Here is a 13325-nt window from a genome sequence, read left to right as displayed (position 1 = left end):
GAAGGTCATAGTGGATGGCTTTGCTGCAATGGGATTCCCTAACTGTGGTGGGGCCGTAGACGGAACCCATATCCCTATCTTGGCACTGGAGCACCAAGCCGGCGAGTACATAAACCGCAAGGGGTACTTTTCAATAGTGCTGCAAACTCTGGTGGATCACAAGGGACGTTTCACCAACTTCAGCGTGGGATGGCCTGGAAAGGTACATGACTCTCGCATCTTCAGGAACTCTGGTCTGTTTCAACAGCTGCAGGAAGGGACTTTATTCCCAGCCCAGAAAATAACCATTGGGGATGTTGAAATGCCTATAGTTCTCCTTGGGGACCCAGCCTACCCCTTAATGCCCTGGCTCATGAAGCCATACACAAGGACCTGGAGCATATGTGTTTGATCCTCCAGCAGCCTGAGCATTGACTCCGGACTTCTTTCAGCAAGCTGACGCCACCTATCATCTTCAGCCCGCCACCTCTCCTCGCGGTCATATTGTGCTTTCCTGCACTCTGAGATTGTCTGCCTCCACGCATTCGTCTGGGCTCTGTCAGTGTGGGAGGACAGCATGAGCTCAGAGAACATTTCATCGCGAGTGCATTTTTTTCGCCTTCTAATCTTCGCTAGCCTCTGGGAAGGAGAAACAGATGCAGCTGGTGGAGGAAAAAAAGGGGGAGAGTGGTAGTTAAAAAGACACATTTTATAGAACAATGGGTACACTCTTTCACAGTAAACCTTGCTGTTAACATTACATAGCACATGTGCTTTCTGAACAAGGTCGCATTTTGCCTCTTATTGAGGGTCTGCAGGTTTGGTGGGAGAGGGCAGCAGAATTCGGCTTGCAGGCAGCCATGGTAATCCACAGTCTTTAACCTTCATAACATGTGGGAATGGTTTCAAACAGCAGGGCCCTCATTTCCCATACCAAGCAGCCGTTGGGTTGGCCATTAAAAATGGGTTGGCAATTTAAAAGGAGGAGCTGCGGTTTCCGGGTTCATGTGCAGCAGAAACCCAACTAACCCCCCCCCACACACACAAGTCTCTGGGATGATGGCTTCACCCCTCCCCTTCCCCATGGCTAACAGCGGGGAACATTTCTGTTCAGCCACAGGCAAACAGCCCAGCAGGAACGGGCACCTCTGAATGTCCGCTTACTAAAACCACCCTATTTCAACCAGGTGACCACGAATGAGATCACTCTCCTGAGGGTAACGCAAAGAGATAAAGAACAGATGTTGTTTGAATGCCAGTAAACACCAGGACCATACGCTGCGATGCTTTGTTCTGCTGTGATTCCCGACTCTGTGCTATTGGCCTAGTGTGGTAAAGTGTCCTACCATGGTGGACGGAATAAGGCTGCCCTCCCCAGAAACCTTTTGCAAAGGCTTTGGGAGTACATCCAGGAGAGCTTTATGGAGATGTCCCTGGAGGATTTCCGCTCCATCCCCAGACACGCTAACACATTTTTCCAGTAGCTGTACTGGCGGCAAATGCCAGGGCAAATTAATCATTAAACACGCTTGCTTTTAACCATGTATAATATTTACAAAGGTACACTCACTAGAGGTCCCTTCTCTGCCTTTAGGGTCCGCGAGCCTGCCTTGTGTGGGTTCGGGGGGAACTGGGTCCAGGTCTAGGGTGAGAAACAGATTCTGGCTGTTGGGGAAACCGGTTTCTCCACTTCCTTGCTGTGAGCTATCTACAATCTCCTCATCATCATCCTCTTCCTCGCCCCCAAAACCTGCTTCCATGTTGCCTCCCACTCCTTGGATTGAGTCAAAGCGCAGGGTTCGGGTAGGGGTGGCTGCACCCCCTAGGATGGCATGCAGCTCATCATAGAAGCGGCATGTCTGGGCTCTGAACCAGAGCAGCCGTTTGCCTCTCTGGTTTTTTGGTAGGCTTCCTGAGCTCCTTAATTTTCATGAAGCACTGCTGCGGGTACCTGTTATAGCCTCTGTCCTTCGTGCCATTGGAGATTTTTTCAAATATTTTGGCATTTTGTCTTTTTGAACAGAGTTCTGCCAGCACAGATTCATCTCCCCACACAGCGATCAGATCCCGTACCTTCCGTTCAGTCCATGCTGGAGCTCTTTGGCGATTCTGGGACTGCATGGTCTCCTGTGATGATGGGCTCTGCATGGTGACCTGTGCAGGTGAACTCGCCACGCTGGCCAAACAGGAAATGAGATTCAAAAGTTTGCAGGCCTTTTCCTGTCTACCTGGCCAGTGCATCTGAGTTGAGAGCGCTGTCCAGCGCAATCACAACTGAGCACTCTGGGATAGTTCATGGAGGACAATACAGTCGAATTGTGTCCACAGTACCCAAAATTCGACCCTGCAAGGCCGATTTCAGTGCTAATCCTCTTGTCGGGGGTGGAATAAAGAAATCGATTTTAAGAGCCTTTTAAGTCAAAAGAAGGGGCTTCGTCGTGTGGACGGGTGCAGGGTTAAATCGAGATAACGCTGCTAAATTCAACCTAAACTTGTAGTGTAGACCAGGCCTGATACACCTACCTACATCCTGAGGGTTGGACTAAAAGGTTGGGGGTATTTTTTAAACGTTGTTATTATTATTGAATCATTTCTTCTGGGTCTCACACAAGAGGTGAGTTTTTGCAGGGGGGTTAGGTTCTGATCCAAGTCCATTGACGTCAAAGGGAAAACGTCCATTTAACTCCAATGGGCCAGGCCCTTAGAGGAGAGAGCGTCTAGATGAAGAAGGTGGAAGGACATCTGAGGCACAAGAGGAGGAGGTGTGAAAAAGGGACGTTACGAAGCACATTTCACAAGCCTGGCTGAAGTACGGAGTGGAGTCTGAAGGCAGGTGGGGTTCCTGGGGGTTTGGTGCGGGCTGGGAGTGTTTCACACACCAGGAAGCACAACACGCCAAGGGAAGCAACTCGTGCACAGATCTTTGGTCATCTGAAAAGGAAATGTTGAGTGCTCAAACCTGCCTTTCCATCCGGCTCCGATACAGATGTGAGTTCACACCGGAGTTGGTTGCTGCAGGGCTGTTGTAGCCACGTGAGTCCCCGATATTAGAGAGACCAGGTGGGTGAGATAATATCTGCTACTGGGCCAACTTCAGCTGGTGAAAGAGACTCGCTTGATTCCTCTATTCCACTAGCTTAGACGGTAGCAGTCTCAGTGTAGATTGCTTCTGCTCTGCTCTGCTAATCTACTAATTATTTTGTCCTCAGGGCTTGCTGCTTCCCTGATATAGTCTGGGTGCCGGTGCAGTCCTTAGAAACAATGCCATGCAATCTAGGTCCAAATCCAGCACATTACTGTGGAGGGAGTAATAGAGTTTGACCTAACCTGGCTGACAGTAAAGAGGCTGAGAGCTGGTCTGACATTACAGGGAACTGCTTTGGAAGTTAATTACCCACAAAGCCATTAATTTTCATTTAATTTTTGAACAGTGAAGATGAACAGGGTTGCTATTATTTAATTTTGTCCACCTCCCATTATTCCCACTGACACTAATGCCATTGAAGGGCCAGTGACCCAAGAGAATTTTGCTGTCAGTAAAGTCACTGCCATCCGAACGAGTCACAGAGAACACTCCAGGGCACACAGCCTTGCTGAGAAAACAGTTTGCTCCAGGGAACAAGCTGAAGCAGAAGGCTCAGACAAGCGCTTTCAGCGACCTGAGGAAATGGTTTTCTCTCTTTGCGGCCACGTGTGCTGGAGTGCTTTATTTGCGTGTAATTTTGAAGATAGGTATAATGGTATTTTAGGAGTGTCAGAGACAGAGAAGAAAAAAATAAGGCTGACAGTTTTAAAGAAACAGTAACTGAACATAGGCAAAGATCTGTTTCCAGTCACAAGTCAATTATAAAAGTATTCAAAATTGACAATAAGTCTCAAACAGCCAGAACGTGCTTAACTGCAAGCCAGTGGGCTAGGCAAATCATTTGTTGTTTGGGTTTTGGGGTCAGCATAGGTGAGAAAGCTAGCACAGACCGCTAGCCATTTTTAGCAAATTTCATGCACAAATATGCTTTCCTGTGGCCAGTCTACCCCAGACTTTATGGTACCAGCTCTGTGGAACGGGGCCAAAGGGCTGCACCGTTGGGCTGGCTGCAGCAAGGAGCCAGTGCAGACAGGACTGGTGTTTTTTGGTGGGTACCAGCTAAGCAGCTGCTATGATATTTGTGTGCAGGAACCTAGAGTCAGTCTCCTCTGGCCGGGTGCTCCTTCCCGGGCCTGGGTACTCCCCCGGGCGCTCCTCTGGCCGGGTGCTCCTTCCCGGGCCTGGGTACTCCCCCGGGCGCTCCTCTGGCCGGGTGCTCCTTCCCGGGCCTGGGTACTCCCCCGGGCGCTCCTCTGGCCGGGTGCTCCTTCCCGGGCCTGGGTACTGCCCCGGGCGCTCCTCTGGCCGGGTGCTCCTTCCCGGGCCTGGGTACTGCCCCGGGCGCTCCTCTGGCCGGGTGCTCCTTCCCGGGCCTGGGTACTGCCCCGGGCGCTCCTCTGGCCGGGTGCTCCTTCCCGGGCCTGGGTACTCCCCCGGGCGCTCCTCTGGCCGGGTGCTCCTTCCCGGGCCTGGGTACTCCCCCGGGCGCTCCTCTGGCCGGGTGCTCCTTCCCGGGCCTGGGTACTCCCCCGGGCGCTGCTCTGGCCGGGTGCTCCTTCCCGGGCCTGGGTACTCCCCCGGGCGCTCCTCTGGCCGGGTGCTCCTTCCCGGGCCTGGGTACTCCCCCGGGCGCTCCTCTGGCCGGGTGCTCCTTCCCGGGCCTGGGTACTCCCCCGGGCGCTCCTCTGGCCGGGTGCTCCTTCCCGGGCCTGGGTACTGCCCCGGGCGCTCCTCTGGCCGGGTGCTCCTTCCCGGGCCTGGGTATTGTCCTGGGCACTTCCCAGGCCCTGCCAGCCCTGAGCAGCTCACTTACAAGCGCCGTGTCTGTTGTTGTTAGCAGTGGGGATGGTGGGTTGCTGGGGATGGGGGTCATGAGGCAGAGGGAGAGGCGGGCGTCGTCTGAGAGTGCGGCTGTGGGAGCAGTCAGGTGGACAGGAGATGGAGGCATGGACAGGGAGAGCTGCTGCAGTGCTGGCTGAAGAGGAAGAGTGAGTGATTATTTCCGCTCTACCTGCATCTAGCCTTCTGGAGAGAGAGTTCCTGTCTGCCCGGAATTCCTCCCAGCTCAGGGTCAGAGTGGCTGGCCTGATTAACCACTAGATTGAGTCATGGCCCCTGCAGTAACTGGTGATATTTAGCATTATAGAGGGAGAAGGTGAATCTGCTAGTGATCTTTCCCAACATATTTCCACAAAATGTTCGATGCAAACGCTCCTCAAGCCTTTTGGGGGGGATGTGAGCACACAGACACAGACAGACACACACCTAAACAATAGCAGAAAATGCTCAACTTATGAGACATGAAGGACCCTGCAAACTTTCAAAGTTCTAGGAACAGGCTAGTGAAAGATCTGAGCAGAGTGAAAGCATCTGCTGAGCTGTATGTTCCCTGAGACGCAGAGTTCTGGAAGGGCCGTGGGAGTTTCCTCTATACCAGTCCAGTATTTACGCCACTGCAATGAGTTCTATAACCTTCCCCATTCGTCCAGCCAGCAATGCCCAGGGGGACTAGATATAAGCTCTTCTTTGTGCATGTGTGTGCTTTCCCCAGCCTCTGTGATGAGAAAAACAGCATGGCTTTGGCTTTACAAACCAAACACAGAGGTGGTGAAAGTCTAAGCTCTATTTTATCCAGATCCCCAAAGTCTGGGATATGGAAGGGTTTTGCAAAGAAGGCAGCTCTTGAGAAATCCCTACAAGTTATGTGTAAACCCTTGTAAAGATGTGCTTGATATCAAGACTCCAAAGCTTTCTTGACACCCACATTTGCTATAGGATAGAGAAAGGTCCCCTAGTGCTTCCATCTGGTACCACGACGGGTATCTGTTGATAACCTCTCTGAAGCTGCATCCATGTCTCTCTCTGAACCCTCCAGAAACATCTTGGCTGGATTATGGATGGAGGAGATGCTCTTCCCCAGGGGTATTGTGCCAGTCAGACTGCAGAGGCAGGTTGCAGGTGGAATGAGATGCTGCCAGTTGCAGATGCGGGTAGGGATTCCATGCTGTACTCAGAAATGCGTTCTTCACCTTGCTGCTAATAAAAAGATATTACGACATTGAAACAAAGTAAGGAGCAATGAATAATGACGCACCAAGTCAGCAGAATAATTGTGACTTGTTTGTGTCAAACATCCAATCTTCATTTAAAAATTGCCAGTGATGGGGAATCCACCATGACCCTTGGTAAGGTGTCCCAATGGCTAATTACCCTCACTGTTCAAAATGTACTCTTTATGTCCAGTCTGAATTTGTCTAGCTTCAACTTCCAGCTATTGGATCATGTTACACCGTTCGCTGTTAGATTGAAGAGCCCATTACCAAATATTTTTTCCTTACGTCGCTACTTATAAACTGTAATCTAGTCACCTCTTAACCTTCTCTTTGTTAAACTTAGTAGATGGAGCTCCTTGAGGCTATGACTCTACGGCATGTTTTCTAATCATTTAGTCATTCTCTGGCTCTTCTCTGAGCTCTCCCAATTAATCAACATCCTTACTGAATTGTGGGCACCAGAACTGCTTCCGGCAGAGCTTGCACCAGCGTCAAATACAGAGGTAAAATAACCTCTTGAGCCTCCAGTCCCTGTGATCCATTCAAGTGCTACCCGAATTGCAATGGGCTTACCTTCATTTGGAAGAGTGGGTAGTTATTACCAAGGGACACATCTCTGGAAATAGGGAATTATTCCGATCGTACTATTTGTATGGATCTGTTTCAATGTTATTGAAAGTTGATGGAAGTCAGGTGCCTATGTAGGTCTGTTTCTGTTGTTAAAAATCTCCCCTGAAAAGTGATGCAGGGAAAGCAGGACTCAGATCTGTTTGTCCAAAGCAGCAGAGACAACCCTTGTGACATGTACAATGGACATGTCCTCATAAGACACTGCTAATCTCCTGCTCAGAGAGGAGGTCTGGGCCATTACATACATGGGAGTGGCCCTGACCTGGGAAGGACTGGAAGGACCAACCTAGGGAGTCCTTGGCATTGGTACCCAGTGGTTCCCTGTGGCTGACCCAGGAACACCTGGGACAAATTTCACAGGGAACAATTTACTCCCTTATTTACTGGGAGGGTGGTCCAGCTCCATGAATGAACTTTGAAAGGGATGTGGAAGGTGGTCTGGAGAAATGGTCTGAAGAAAATAGGATGAAATTCAGTAAGGACAAATGCAAAGTACCCCACTTAGGAAGGAACAATCAGTTGCACTCATACAAAATGGGAAATGACTGCCTAGGAAGCAGCACTGCAGAAAGGGATCTGGGGGTCAAAGTGGATCACCAGCTAAATATGAGTCATCAGTGTAACGCTGTTGCAAAAAAAAGAAAATATTCTGGGATGTATTGACAGGAGTGTTGTAAGCAAGACATGAGAAGTGATTCTTCCGCTCTGCTCCTCTCTGATTAGGCCTCAACTGCAGTATTGTGTCCAGTTCTGGGTGCCACATTTCAGGAAGGATGTGGACAAATTGGAGAAAGTCCAGAGAAGAGCAACACAAATGATTAAAGGTCTAGAAAACACGACCTCTGAGGGAAGATTGAAAAACTGGGTTTGTTTAGTCTGCAGAAGACTGAGGGGGGACAGGATAAGAGTTTACAAGTACGTAAAAGGTTGTTACAAGGAGGAGGGAGAATTTTTTTTTCTTACCCTCTGAGGCTAGGACAAGAAGCAATGGACTTAAATTGCAGCCAGGGCAGTTTAAGATGGACATTAGGAAAAACTTCCTGACTGTCTGCGTGGTTAAGCACTGGAATAAATTGCCTTGGGAGGTTGTGGAATCTCCATCATTGGGGATTTTTAAGAGCAGGTTAGACAAACACCTGTCAGGGATGGTCTAGATAATACTGAGTCCTGCCATGAGTGCAGGGGACTGAACTAGATAACCTCTCGACTGGTCCCTTCCAATCCTACGATTCTATCCCACAGAGCCACCTCTGCCCCATCTTCCCTCAGAAAGTCTAGACCTTTCTTGGGTAGTTCAGAGATGGGGCCAGGCATCTGCAGTAGTTTGTCTGAGCTCCATTGAAGACAATAACTGTTCCCTTTGATGCCAGTGGTCAGGGCATCCCTAACCATTTGGGTGTCCTATGCAGCCCCCACCGTGGGGCAGCTGTGGGGAGCCCCAGGTCTCCCCCTGCCCCCCCCCACCAGGGTCTGGGAGGCAGGAGCTCTGGGGGGCAATTTTGGGGGCTCCACCGGCCCAGAGTGGCCCCGGGGATCAGCGGGGGGCTGGCAGCAGCCTGCTCCTCTTCTCTTGCCCCGGCCCCAGCCCTGTCAGTCGGAGGAGGGGGCTTGGGGGAAGGGATCCCCACGCACTCACCAGCAGTGGTGGGAAGCGGAGCAGTCCAGCCCCAGCCCGCTCTACTCCACCAGCTCCCAGCCGCGGCACTCCGCTTCCCACCGCTGCCGCTGAGCGCGGGGTGGCTGGGGGAGGAGGTGGGATGGGGGCGGGCCAGGGGCGGAGCAGGGGGGAAGGGAAAGAGGTCGGGTGGAGGGAGTTGTCCGGGCCCCCCCCAAGGATGGGCCTGCCCCTTGCAGTGGGCACAGCCCGAGGGGGTGCGGCCGGGGGATAGGGCTGGTTGCCGGGGCTGGTGCTGCCGTGTATGCAGCACGCAGCTGCCTAGGGCACCATGAAATTCGGGGCAATTTGGTACCCCAAAGGTCATGGTGCCCGACGCAGCTGCATGAGCTGCGTACGCCTAAGGACGGCCCTGCCAGTGGTTTCCATCAAAATGGAAAGTTCGATGGAAACGGCAAATTCTTGTCTAGTCTGGCGCCTCACGGGTGAGGCTGGCTGGACCCGTGCAGTCTATAGGGGCTGGAAACCTGCAGCAGGTATTGAGCCACTGCTGATTAAAGAAACAGTCCAGTTTCAAACAGACCCCAGACGATCTGATATTACAACGTTATAATTCTCTGAGTATGACGATGAGAAACTGACAGCTCCGAAGGAACTGCTGACTTCCCCATCGGTTATTGAATTCTGAATAAATGATTTACAGCTTTGGAAGGTCAGTGTGCTACTTGAGGACAAAGCACTCTGAGATGCTATTGATTGTGTAGAGACAGCTATGCCTTTGGATTTGCTGGCTTGTCTTTGAGACACTAATGAAAGAGAACTTTGGCACAACTGAAAACCTGAACCATTTGAAAAACATCAGGGTAAAACTAGAAAAAAAACCAACGAGCTCACACCTGGCCCAGGGAGCAGGAAAGAACATTGCTCTTCCCCTTGGGCAGTGTATTGTCCTCTCTCCCCAAAGTAACTCTATGGCTATAAACTTAGTTGCCAATTAGAATTTTTATTAGACCTATGCATTTTTTTAGACCTATTAGACCTGGGGCCAAAAGGGCTAATGTGATCCTGGGGTGCATAAATGGCAATCTTGAGTAGAAGGAGGGAGGTTATTTTACTCTGTATTTGGTACTGGTGCTCCTGTTGGTGAAATACAGAGCCCAGTTCTGGTGCCCATAATTCATATGGAGAGAAGGAAATAGTCACACTACAACTGACTTGTCTCTGCTACTCTATTTTATTTCCACCTATATTTAAATCTGTTTTGATCTACTGCTGTCTCTTCAGTTTCCAGCCATGTGGCAGAGGGTACTGCAGACAGTCCAGTGTCCCAGTGAAACTGTCCTGCAGACTCCAGCACTTGTAGCCAACCCTACGTCTGTGTGGAACCTGACACTATGAGCAGCTCACCTGGCTGTGGGATTTGTTACAGATTCGCAAATCAGTGCAGGTCTGGGGAAAGAGTCTCTAGGGTTCATCAGCTTTTCAAGCAAGCTTGGTCCCAGTTTATGGCTTCTCATTAAACCGTGCAAAGTCTGCAGTTCTATTGCTTTAGGTTCCATGGGGGACTTCAGTTGTGAATGTTGGGTTTATCTGAAAGCAAACTTCAATGAAAAGACTTCCTTTGGGGGATTGAAATCAAGGGAAACATTTGCATAAACTCCTGTGAAGGGAAAATTACATGTTTTCCACTGCTCTGGTCAATACTCATTTCCTGATCTCTATGACGATAGATGGAGTATGAGCTAGAATAAAAATAACAATGGTTAGTTAGCAGCTGTCCAGGTTCCTTCCCCACTCTGAATTCTAGGGTACAGATGTGGGGACCTGCATGAAAACCTCCTAAGCTTACTTTTACCAGCTTAGGTTAAAACTTCCCCAAGGTACAAATTAATTTTACACTTTGCCCTTGGATTTCCACTGCTACCACCAAACTTTATCTGGGTTCCTGAAAAAACAGAGTTTGGACACGTCTTTCCTCCCAAAATCCTCCCAACTCTTGCACCCCACTTCCTGGGGAAGGTTTGGTAAAAATCCTCATCAGTTTGCACAGGTGACCACAGACCCAAACCCTTGGATCTTAGAACAATGAAAAAGCATTCAGTTTCCTTACAAGAAGACTTTTAATAGAAGTAAAAAGAAAAGAATCACTGCTGTAAAATCAGGATGGTAGATACCTTACAGGGTAATTAGATTCAAAACATAGAGAATCCCTCTAGGCAAAACCTTAAGTTACAAAAAAGACACACAGACAGAAATAGTCATTCTGTTCAGCACAGTTCTTTTCTCAGCCATTTAAAGAAATCATAATCTAACACATACCTCGCTAGATTACTTACTAAAAGTTCTAAGACTCCATTCCTGTTCTGTCTCTGGCAAAAGCATCACGCACGCAGGCAGGCAGGCAGACAGACAGCGATCCTTTGTTTCTCTCCCTCCTCCCAGCTTTTGAAAGTATCTTGTCTCCTCATTGGTCATTTTGGTCAGGTGCCTGCGAGGTTACCTTTAGCTTCTTAACCCTTTACAGGTGAGAGGATTTTTCCTCTGGCCAGGAGGGATTTTAAAGGGGGTTTACCCTTCCCTTTATATTTATGACAGCAGCCCATTGGGCCAGTCCCTGGCAGCAGGGAGGTTTTGTAATCCCTCAGTACCAGTGGAAATTATTGTGTCTTTTGCATTTTTCTGCCAGAGAAGGAAGGAGAAAAGAAATTCAAACACAGAATGAGAAAAAGGTAAATAGACAAAAGACACAAAAAAACTCTCTTAATTGTGTTGTGAGCCTTCCCTGCTTAATGGATCCCTTTGTGATGCCACAGCTGGATGGCTTATCCGCAGCTGTGGACTTATCGGCAGGGACACACAAGCTTGTAATCACCAGCAAAGAAGAGCAAAGATTTCTCAGCTTTTCTCTCACTCCAGGGACCCTGCACAAAGGCCATGTGCCTCTTTGGCATTAATTCTCCTCCAAAAATATTTGTTGCTTGAGCCAGGGCAGCTGTTACCCTGACTGAGTCACTGTTATGATCCTCCCTGCCCTGCATCATGTGTCTTCACTGGCAACTGTGCAATGAGAGCAAAGTGGTTGTAAAAGGCCAGAATGGTCACATGCTTACACTCAGTCTGCAGGGAAGGAAATGACGGCACAAGGTGCAGGGCAGTAGGGAATCCGGCCTTCTGTCCTCTTAACAATGACTAAGGAGGAAATTATTCCTGTGGAAATGAGATCGATACAGCACTTCTCAGCTCCCACGCCCAAGAGCAGGTGTTATGCGTTCCTGTGATCGCATTTAGCCTACCACAGATCTAGACCTATAACCATGTGCCGGGGAGGAGGAGAAGATAATTACTGGTTTTCCTGGGCTGAGTGTCAGCCCTGACTGCGTGGTGTTCCGAGTTTCTGCTCTTCTACTACATTGTACTTGAATCCCAGCTGGACTGTGCTTCAGATTAAACAGTCTCTGGCAGTGGGCTGGGGAAATGAGGTCACAGAGACTGTCAACGTATTAAAAACTGCACTACCAAGGGGCTGTCAGGAGCCCGTCATGAAATGAGATGAAACCCAGGATCGAGAAGCACAGCGAGAACAAATGAAATGAGAAGCAAGAGCAGAACGGGGTTGTAAATTGAAGCGTGCAGGCTAGTTAATGCAGAGCACTACTGGTGTATCGTGAGCACCCATTCTGGCAGAGAAAGTGCTTTGAAGGGGTTTCTCATGCCATAGTACACAAAAGTCATTCATCTCATTTACAGTTCTGATTTATTAAAATGCCACTTGTTTTTATAACTTAATTCTGTTTCCCTAAAATATTTAAATTTGGGGGAACGTTTAGGCTGCTTAATAATTTAGAACCTGGTTCCCCCTGGCAGACTTAGTGGCATTATGTGCTGAAAGCTAAAAAAATTCACCTCCCAAAATAGTACCTGGACAGATGTGCACCCTGCGTGCCCATGGTTCTGGAAGAGCTCTGTGTGGCTCAAACGCTTGCCTTTCTCACCAAGAGAAGTCGGTCCAGTAAAAGATATTACCTCACCGACTCTGTCTCTCCTGGTTCTGGAGCAATTCCTACAACCTATTTACCGCCTCCTATAAGAAAGTACAAATAGGTCCGAGAGTCTGGGTTTGACCAGCCAACTGGTGTATTAGCAAATATTGTTGGGTTTGCTTTCTGCACAAAATCATTCAAGCAATTTTGCTTTGTCACATGCTCACATGTTATTTGTGCTGATGCTAAAACATTTTCTTACCCATTATATTGAATTAGTGCTAGCTGGAAAAATGTTGAAAATTTCAATTTTTTTGTCAAAAAACAAAACAAAACTGAAAGTCTTGAAAGTTTTTGTCGGAAAAGCTTTTGGTTTTCAATTCTTCCTTGACAAGTAAATTTTTCCACAGCCGGCAGACATTCCCCCCCAAAACCACATTTGGTTAAAAAACAACAACAACAAACAAACAATTTTCTGTAAAAAAACAGTTTAAACAGAAAAATTCCACCCAGCCTGAAGAAGTGCAGCCTCCCCAGGAGAGCACCTCCTTGTGGCTGGGTGTGGTGCAGCTGCTGTCATGTGCAGCACCCCCTGCTAACAATTGCTCCAGGACAGTGACAATCTCCCTTTCCATAACTTGGCCCTCCAGCCAGGCCACGATTTAGTCCCCACCCATTTTGGGATGACAAAGTCCAACCAATAAAAGTCCAGACGTCCTTGCAAAAAGGTCTTTGGCCCCAACTCTGGGCCCCCTGGTCATCACACCTTCTTTGCTGGGCATTCCCATGTCCTTATCCCCTGCTTCATGCCACCTTCTCCAGTGGCTGATAGGGAAATTCATGCCCACCCACTCCAAAGGGCCATCTAGTGAGCAGGCAAGCCCTGCCCACCCCTGCCACCGCTCTAGACTTTTTCGTACCATAGCCTTTTAACCAGACCCTCTGTGGAGATATAGTCCCACAGTAGATCTGGGTGAACAATG

The 13325-nt window shown here is 49.1% G+C and overlaps 1 long non-coding RNA gene across 2 annotated transcripts in view; it reads right to left on the bottom strand.

Moving 5' to 3' along the window:
• Nucleotides 1–248: 248 nt before the first annotated feature.
• The window catches only part of LOC125638352 (uncharacterized), a 41202-nt gene continuing 28125 nt past the window's right edge, over nt 249–13325 (bottom strand). Inside the window, exons 2-3 of one of the 2 annotated variants that reach the window (XR_012669133.1) lie at nt 5829–6100; nt 249–641 (exon numbers count right to left, since the gene is read on the bottom strand). This is a non-coding gene — a long non-coding RNA (uncharacterized LOC125638352). The remainder of the gene's footprint in view (nt 642–5828; nt 6101–13325) is intronic. The other variant, XR_012669134.1, reaches the window with a different exon arrangement.

This window comes from Caretta caretta, chromosome 6, assembly GCF_965140235.1.
Source record: "Caretta caretta isolate rCarCar2 chromosome 6, rCarCar1.hap1, whole genome shotgun sequence".
NCBI classification, from domain to species: domain Eukaryota; kingdom Metazoa; phylum Chordata; order Testudines; family Cheloniidae; genus Caretta; species Caretta caretta.
This window is presented reverse-complemented; position numbering and strand designations above follow the sequence as displayed.